At 44.0% G+C, this 8,729-nt stretch overlaps 1 protein-coding gene across 1 annotated transcript in view; it reads left to right on the plus strand.

The window, feature by feature from the left end:
- Positions 1-5,071: 5,071 nt before the first annotated feature.
- VDR (vitamin D (1,25- dihydroxyvitamin D3) receptor) overlaps positions 5,072-8,729 on the plus strand; it is a 57,293-nt gene continuing 53,635 nt past the window's right edge. Inside the window, exon 1 of the mRNA XM_006888160.1 lies at positions 5,072-5,087. The gene's annotated coding sequence lies outside the window, so the exon portion shown is untranslated. The remainder of the gene's footprint in view (positions 5,088-8,729) is intronic.

An 8,729-nucleotide genomic window follows, 5' to 3' on the forward strand; every position in this document is an offset into this window, starting at 1 on the left:
CTTTTAAGATCCTAGTTACTAGTCACTAAGATAAGATGTAGAACTTTGTCTTTTTTGATATCTTATGCCAATCAACCTTGATATCCCCTGAGACTATGGTATATTATTGTTTTCCAACAGTTGGAAATAAAATTATCTTGGGGATAATCTAACTTGCACAATATCACTATATGACCCTAGGAAGCCTTGCGAGCTCTCTTTACAGATGCCCTATGTGAGTGGTCTTGTAGATTGATCATATAAGGCTGCAAAAAAGCAGGTGTGAATGGAGCAGATATAACGTGGAGGAGGCTGAATCTGGCTGCTGCCTGCTTCATAAAAGGGAACTGTCCCAATCAATAATAGCTAAATGGTCAGACATGCCACCTTCATGCTCCTGAACTTATTTCTACAAATCATTAAGTCCAATGTTTGTTACAAATTGACTCACAGACTTTATTCACAATTGTAGGGTTTATTAGGGAAATAGGCTGGGGAGTAGGAGAGGCAAGGAATATCACACAATGCAAGTCCAGTTTTAGTCCAGCAGACAATTAGTGAAAGTCCAGGTTCAGTTCTGCAGCATAAATTCACCTCTAGTTTCCTCAATCAGCCAGCAAATTTTATCTCATAGTGGTTACAAGTCAGCTTTTCTTTCAATCATCCAGCAAGCAAAACCTTTAACTATGGTTCTATCTCTAGGATTCCTCTGGTTACACCTTGCCACAGTCTCTTCACAGTAGTGCCACGATCTCTTCACCCATTCTCCACCACTATTTTTCACAGTGTGGAAAGTGCTCTTTTATATTGGTCCCAAAGCAGTTGATGATTTGCAAGACCAGTGTCTGTACTTAAGATAGCTGGAGACCATGACTTGAACACGGGCTAATGCAATCGATAGAAAATCCAATTTTCAAGGTTTCTGACACCACAAGCAGTTCTAAGACAAGTGATTATAGGGAGTGTATTTCATCTGTGCATAGGGAAGCACTTTCTGAGCACACAGCAATCCAAAGAAAATGGATTGTCTTAATCAATAATTCTCCATCAGTAAAATATTCAAATATAAGCTAGAAAACTAGGATATTCTCTTAAACCTAAAATCATCTTAATATCATTTTAAATGGGAATTTAAGATGGTTGGACTAAATGATGTTCTTTTTGTTTTCCATGTTGAGATTTTCTGAGATCACTGATATCTCCTGGATTTGACTTTGAGTATTGTACTATGTTGGAAATAATTTCTAACCAGTTTTATCCAATGTTTAACATATGGTGCTGTGAGGAACTGAGGAAATACGGTTTGGGCAATATCTATATATACAGTACACTCTTTCCGTCCCTTCCCCTTATTTTCACTGTTTTTTCCTTATTTTTGGCATGTAAAGCTAAGATTGTCCTGGAAAAAGAATGTGTTTTGGGGATTGTGGAGAAGGAAGGAAGGGTATCATCTTAACTGGTTGTGATATTGACCTAGATAAAGGAATGACAAATAAAAAGTTAAGCTGTCCATACAGTACTCATTGTTCTATGGGCAGAGTTAAATGGCTGAAAAAATGAAAAATAGCATGAAAAGTGTGTGCAAGCACAACCAGGTGCCGTGTGGCTAGTGAGCACACAGAGAGGCCCAACCTGTGGCTGGCTCTGTGTTCTAATTTTAGGAAGAAATATTTTTACCTCCTCTGCTGAGAAATCATTAACTTTCCATTTCTTTCTAGAAGAAGTGAGAGCTTGGTGTCAATGTCAATAATCAGAATGCGCAGCTTGGACCACTCAGTGTTCCAGTCTCCAGTGGGGCCCAGTAGAGGCCACAGCATCAATATCCTTCTGAGGGACAATAGATCTTGTTCATTCTGACAGATATGTTGTTGTTGTTGTTGTTGTTGTGAAATGTAGAATCAGAATCCACCCATAGCAGACCCTCTGGCAGGTTTTCAGAGGCAGTTAATCTCATGGTGGGAGATTGCCCATCCTTCCACAGAGTAGCTGGAGGCCTTGAACCACATGACTTTGGGATTGCAGCGCAGGTTCTTGTCACTAGGCCACCAGTCAGGACTTACCTGGTTATTAAAAAAAAAAACAAACTAGAGAAAAAGCTCAGGGAGTGATCCTCATTTTCTACATAGCGTTCAGGTCTCATTGTGACAAGAATTCCCATCTTGGAATGCCCATCATACTTTTAGAACTGGAAAACACCTTAAGAATTAGAGCTTTTGTTCATCCTTTGTCTTCATCCAAGTCACAGCGGAAGCACCTTCAGGACTCTGAGGATCATGCATTTAAACTGAGCCAAGCAGGAGAGGGTTTGTCGTCTCAGAGTTCTGTCTAGGACACCCTCTAGTTATCACCCCCACACACACACACTCCCCCCACCCCCGACCGACCGTGAACTTTTCTAGATGAAGACTCTTGTCCCAGGCATGATTCTCTGCATGGCCCATTTAGCAGAAGCTGCTGGAGGCGGGTACCTGCTATAAGAACTGACAGGCGACCATGTAGGAAAGGCTGTGGTGGTTGTGGCTTTGATAACTGGAAGGAAATACATTACCTTCTGGTTTCTTGCTAAGGCAAGGTCAGGACTGGGTTCAGGGTCAGGCGGGGCTTTTGATGTGGGGTGCAGACCCTGGAGGGACAGAAGCCAGGGGATTTCTGCAGAGTTAAGCTCCACCCCTCTGCTTCTCTGCAGTTCGGTGGGTATTTCTAAAGTAGGATGAGAAGGGTGTGATTCTGAGGACAACTCAAGAAAAGCAGTGGGATGTTCTATGTACTCAGAACATGAATTGGAGGGTGTGAGGTGGGTATGACGTGGCACGGTGGGAGGGGGCTGTGGTGAAGCTGGTTTTTCCACTTGCCCTCTCCTTTACCTTGCCTTTGCCCCACTTTGCATGCACAACATACACTTGGACCTGCAGGCTAGTCTAGGATAACCTTGAGACCACCCAGTAGTGAAAAGTTGCGTGGGTGAAGAGAGATGCATCTGTTAATGGGGTTTTCCTGGATGGGAGGGGTTGGCTCACAGAAAGAGGAGCCTGACGGAGCAAGACCTGCCCTCCTCTGACTTGAGATCCTTGGAAGGGAAAGTGTCATGAAGTTCTTTCTACCTGACCTGGGGATTGTTCTATTTGTCCCTCCCTGATCTAGTAGAAGTGAGGTATGTCTAGCCCTGTTAAATGCATTGAATCAGCTCTGACTCAGAGAAACGCTGTATATAACTTTCCCCTGGGTTTCCTAGGCTACAATCTTTACAAAAGCAAATTGCCAGGCTTTTTTTTCTCCCCAAAGTGAAACTGGGGGTTAAAATGGTTAACCTTTTAGTGAGTAACCGAGTGCTTGACCATTGCTCTACCTGGCTCCTAGGCGGGGCTTAGGGAGGAGGAAATGATTGACGGGTGCAGCGGAGTGGAGACAGGATCTGAGCTGCCCCCGGCCCCAAAGGTATCAACCTCTCCGTGCCTTCGTTCTTCTTCCTTAAAATAGGGACCTCATGAGATCGTTGTGAAGATTAAGTGAGTGTCTTGTGAAGAGCGTGAAGCAAGGCCAGGTATAGACCAGTGTGTGTCTGCTCTGATGATTATCACCAAAAATGAGAGGAAGAGCAAGAGGCAGAGTTGAGACCTGACACCTCCAGTTGCCTCACTGGGGAACCCTGGACCAGTCATCCACATTGCTCTATACTTTGATTTTTCCATTTGTAAAATGGGACTGCTTTCCCCCTCCTAAGACTTTTCTACAGGTTTTGTTTTCAACCTTTTTCAGTTCAAGGGTGGTTGTCTACCTGCATTTTATCTCTGACCTTTGAGCGCCTTAGGGGTTGAGGACAAGAACACAATGGTCTTTTCACTCCCCACTTTGCCCTCACTGGGGGCCTCTCTGCAGACCAGGCAGGGAGCTGTGAGGTAGAATCCAGAAGAGAGTGGTCAGCAGCTAGAGAGACCTTGGGCAGAACAAGCAGAGGAGCCAAAAGGGAACTTAGCATGACACTAAATGGCAACTTACATGTGCCTAGCAGATATGCCGCCCTTAGTCAGCCTTGTTCAGGTCATCTGTGCTCAGCATCAAGTTCTATTTGGGGGTCCATGAGGGGGTGGCAGATCGATTTTGTAGGCTGGCAATTCTTGTCTGAAGCTCTTTCTTCCTCGTCAGACCACTAAAAGTTAGAGGGCTGTGCGGAAACAACAACAAAAAAATCCCAGGGGTCTGGACCAGCTTCATCGGGTTTGTTTTAAAGGCCGTTGCCAGGGTTCAGAGTCAGGCACCTGCATGCCTGCTTATCTCCTCAGTCATCTCACTGTGGGTGTCAGTGAAGGGAGAAAGAGTGTGTGTGCGCACATGGAGACCTGAGTCCGTGGATTCACCTTGGTAACCCATCATGCCACTAAGATCCAGAGGCCGGACGCCAGAGTTAGTCCTACTCCAACCTTTCTTGAGGCCGGGGGTGTTGAGCACGTCTGGAGCAGAGCTAAAAGTGGCAGAAAACATCCTGTTTGAAAGCCAAGAGTTGCTGTATTTAACCCCTGCAGCACCTTCTCCGCCTACACCCAGTCTCCACAGACAGGAGATCCCAGACACTTGTCTTTGAAGCTGTCCCAAGATCCCGAGGGCCCTGGGCTACCATCCCAGCTGCCTCATTCCCTGCTTTCCTGAGGCTGAGAGACTTTCTCACCTCAGAGGAGAGAGTACAGTCTCCTTCAACTCTCAGCAGCCTGCCAGGCTCTGCTTCCTCAAGATCCCTAAACTACGGGTCATCAGATCCTCCTCATCAGACCCTCTACTGTGAGAGGAAAAGGAGACATTAGAGCAGAGGCCACCTCTGTTTGCCCACAGGCTCACCCACTGCTTCTTGCTGCTTCTGCCACAAGGGAGGGCCTTTCCTGCCAGCACTGGGCTCTGCCCCCTCACCCCTACTGGAGGTGACATGGCATTCTAGTAAATCACTCTGGGGAGTTTTCAGTCCCTGGTTTGGGGCCCTGGAAAGAGGACTATGAGGCTAGGGCTTTGCTTTAAATAACACTTTTGTCTTTCTTCCTTTCAGAATCATTTTGGTTGGAGCATCTGTGAGACCTCATAGAAGGGTCCTCAGACTTGACACCTGCCCCCTGCTCCCTCAGGTAGTGCCACCTTATGCGTTACAACTATGTATGTCCAGGGGTGAAGGGGAGTCATAGGAAGGTGGTGGGCAGGGAGGATGAGAACAGAACCCGGAGCTTGTGAATGCGGGTCCTGTGTCAGCAGAATCATGAGACCAGGAGCCATTCAGAGAGGGGTGGGAGTGCAGAAAGAGGATCAGACAGGGACTGGCTGCCTCCAGATTAGGACCCCAAGGGTGTCCAAAAGGTATGTCCTCTGAGGGATGGGTGCTCAGGGCTTTCTATCAGTCCCCATCCTCTCCTTCTCTCCCCTGCCCTCAGCAGCCTGTCCTGTGATATGTAAGATGTCAGACTCTCAGGTCCTCTCTCACCTCTAAACTTTGGTCCCAGGGTGGAGCTCCAGGGCAGCTGCTAATTACTTCAAGTGAGGCTGGGTCTTCTTGTAACTCCCAGAATGGTCCTTGTTTGCTGTGGAGCACTGGCTGAGGACTCAGACTTCCATTGCTGTTCCACTCAGCCCACCCAAACCCCACCCTCTCCAACCCCCCACCCTTCACCATCCAGGAGACATCTTGAAGACAATACTTTGTCTATTGTAAACCTCATCATTGCCATGCTGTTCCAATACTCTTGCATCATGATATCTCCATTTATATATGTGTGATGTCGAAAACTTGTTGAAATATTTGTCACATTTTCTTCCTCATCTGTATTTGATTTCTTTTTCTTTCTTTTTTTTTTTTACCAAATCCACTGGATGCTGGAGGTTTAGCATACCCAGACTATATTATGACCACTGAGAACTGTAATATCTTGGCCAACCAAAGGTTAGGCCACAAGCATCTTATATAGTTTCTTCAATAATTCTAATTATTTTATAAGCTTCTGGAATTCCTGCCCTTATCTTGAATGGGTGCTATGTTGTTCTAGAAGCCCAAGGGGAGTTTGCCCTTGAGATGGAGCAATGCTGACAGAACTACGGCACTTTTTATTTTATTTCTAGGTACTTTGAAATTATATGTTTCACATGAACTGAAAGACTATCAAACAAACAGTGTACTTTAGTAATAATAAATAATAAAGCTCTAGGGGCATAGTGCATTATGTGTTGCACTGCAAACAAGAAGTCAGCGGTTCAAATCCCCCAGTTACTCCACTGGAGAAAGATAGGCCATCGCCACCCATGAAGATTTACAGTCTCAACAGTCTCATGGAGGGAGACTATGAGTCAGAAACAACTCGAGCCAAATTATTTTTTTATTCTTATTAAGAGATCTTGGTGGTGCCGTTAGTTTAGTGTTGGTCTGCTAACTAAAATAGCAGCAGTTCAAAATCACCAGCTACTGTGTGAAAAATGAGGAAATCTTCTGTTAAGATTTACAGGCTCAGGAACCAGACGAAGGCCCACCATGAGCGTGAATTTGCTCAATAGAAGATTGCTCCAAACCTAATGCCTCTGCATTCTCCTCCTCATCTCATGCCCGAAAAGTCTCTGTCTAATATATATTTACATATATAGTGGTAGTGTTGTTGTTGATTGCCATCAAGTCAAACATGACTCATAGTGACCTTATGAACAAAAGACCTGAAGCTTTTCTATAACTAGCATCATTTCTCAAAGTTCATAGAGTTTCCAGAGGCATATTGAGAAGAATGGGAATCTCAGAATACTTAATTGTGCTCATGGGAAACATACCTAGACCAAGAAACTATTGTCTGAACAGAACAAGAGAATATTGCATAATTTAAAATCAGGAAAGGTATGTGTCAGGGTTGTATCCTCTCTCCGTACCTATTCAATCAGTATGCTTAGTAAATCATTTTAGAATCTGGATGCTCTGAAGAAGAATACAGCATCAGGATTGGAGGAGGACTCATCAACAACCTGCAAATGGCATAACTTCACTGAAAATGAAGAGAACTGGAAACACTTGCTGTGGAAGATCAAAGACTACAGCCTTCGATAGGAATCTCAACCAAGGGATTTTGTTTCCATCAAGGAAACAAAACTCCTCACCAATGGACCAATAGGCAACATCATAATAGATGGAGAAATGGTTGAAGTTGTCAATGATTAGATCTTACTTGGATTTACAGTCCACACTGAGAGCAACAATGTCAGTTTAAAGGCTAAGGCACACCTGATCTAAGCTCTGTTCTTTTCAGTTGGACAGCAAATAAGGATGACAGGAGAGGAATTTATTTCTTTGAACTGTGGTGGTGGAGAAGAGAGTACTGAGTAGCCTATGGCTTGCCAAAAGAACAAGTCTGTCTTGGAGCCAGTGTGACCACAGTGCAGGTCCCTAGAAGCAAGGATGGTGAAATTCAGTCTCATGTACTTTGGACGTGTTTTTAGGAGGGACTAGTCCTTGGAAAAAGACATGCTGAGAAATGTAGAGGTTCAGAGAAAGAGAGGAAGATCCTTAACAAGATAATTGACACAGTGACTAACAATGAGCCTGAGTATAATGAGGACTGTCAGAGTGACACAGGATAGGACACGGTTCTACTGTTCATAGGGTCTCTATGTATTATAGTCAGCTTGATGGCACCTAGCAGCAATAATAACAACAATCCCTCTGGAATTGGCAATGTATATCTTTATTCATCTGCCCCACTTCCTTCTCTTCGTAAGAAGCTCTTTGTGAATTTTTTTTAAAAAGAATTTTCATTATGAAATGTAATATTGCTAGAGAGTCTTTCTGATTTGGACTTCATTTGTTAAAGGAGGATAATAACATCTACCTCACAGAAATGATTTGAAGATGAAATGAAATTATGTTTATAAGTATTTTAAACCTAAGCTTAGAGATCAGAGATCATAGACCTAATCATAAAAAAGTAACTTGGAGCCTCCTGAGGCCCCCAGAACCTTTCCTCTCATCTAGAGAGGCCAGAAATGGTTCACTGGGCTGATGTGGGCTGCTTGTCCCCTCCTAGCCTGCTTTCTCTCTTCTTCTTCTTCTTCAGCGCTGGAGCTGTTTAAACCTGTACAACCCTTGTGGAAACTTAGATAAAAATAAAAAGGCAACAGAGTCTGATACCATTTTCAAGAGACCTGAGGTGTCCCCAAAGCAGCTAGAGTGTGTGTGCAGTCAAGGTCAGAGGCCCCAGGTGAAAACAAGGACCCAATTTCCCTAATGGACATGGGAAGAGACAGCCAGGAGCTTCCTGGGAAGGACTTCCCAGGGCTGTTACATTTTGTTCTTTCTCTTTTCTTGAAATGTGAAATCAATCTGTAGATGACAATGTGTGTTTATGAAAATTACCCAGATTCACAAAAAATAAGATTAGAAAATATTGTATAAAGTGTATTACTCAGAAAGACTTACAAAACAATTTTAAAATGTATTTTGGGGTAGAAAGGTATCTAGTAAAACATGTATTGGGATCTAAGGGGGAAAGGGGCGAGAGCAGAGGGGTGAGGATGGGTAGGGGCAACATCACAGAGTTGCACAATTTGGTGGGCGGAGGGAGGGAGGGAGGGCATAAAGGAAATGGGAAAGATCCCGCGTGACCCTGAAAAGACAGGATATTAGTGGGCATAGTCCAATGATGATTCATTCTATAAAACATAATGAATGGAAATGATTGTATGAAACCACATGTGAATGAAGAATTAAGTGAAATACAATGTATATGAAATTTATAAGCAAACCAATT

The sequence above is a fragment of the Elephantulus edwardii genome, unplaced genomic scaffold, assembly GCF_000299155.1.
Source record: "Elephantulus edwardii isolate Elephantulus edwardi_28Jun2011 unplaced genomic scaffold, EleEdw1.0 scaffold00065, whole genome shotgun sequence".
NCBI classification, from domain to species: Eukaryota; Metazoa; Chordata; class Mammalia; order Macroscelidea; family Macroscelididae; genus Elephantulus; species Elephantulus edwardii.